Source organism: Orycteropus afer, unplaced genomic scaffold (genome assembly GCF_000298275.1).
Source record: "Orycteropus afer afer isolate SDZICR_OR568_19922 unplaced genomic scaffold, OryAfe1.0 scaffold00330, whole genome shotgun sequence".
NCBI lineage: Eukaryota > Metazoa > Chordata > Mammalia > Tubulidentata > Orycteropodidae > Orycteropus > Orycteropus afer.
This window is the reverse complement of record NW_006921917.1, coordinates 3,410,821-3,411,456: the sequence shown is the minus strand read 5'-3', so window position 1 is coordinate 3,411,456 and position 636 is coordinate 3,410,821.

Below are 636 nucleotides of genomic sequence, written 5' to 3'. Positions count from 1 at the left end.
TTCGAACAGAACAAGGGGACACTACATGGTTTAAAATCAAGAAGGGAGTGCGTCAGGGTTGTATTCTTTCTCCACACACTTATTCTTTCTCACACTCTAGAGACACAACTAAAAGTTCACCACTTCTTCTATTGCTCTCAAGTCAAATCTGACCCATAATGACCCTATAGGATAGAGTAGAACTTCCCCAATAGAGTTTTCAAGGCTGTAAACCTTTATGGAAGCAGACTGACACATCTTTTTCCCAACTTCATCTACAGCACCCCAGAATTCTAGAATCCTCCACAAAGACAATGAACTGTGCTTGAGGACACAGCCCTCAAAGGATGGTGGTGCTGCTCCCCAAATTTAGAAGAATCATCAGAGTTGAAGGGAAAGTGAATACAAATACAATATTCTTTTTGCTTCTACCTACTACCCCAGACCCCTTTTCCAGCATCAGAAACTGAACAATTGAACATAAGAATATAAATCCTCTTTCATCGAAATCACAATAAAAGTTTTTTTAAAAAAAAGAATACAAATCCCCAATACTTAGCCTTCCATGTTGAAGACTGATGGGGGGAATCAAATAGTGTCAGATGATCAAAGAAAATAATCCAGAAAAATCTATCCCAATTTTAACCATTCATAAAA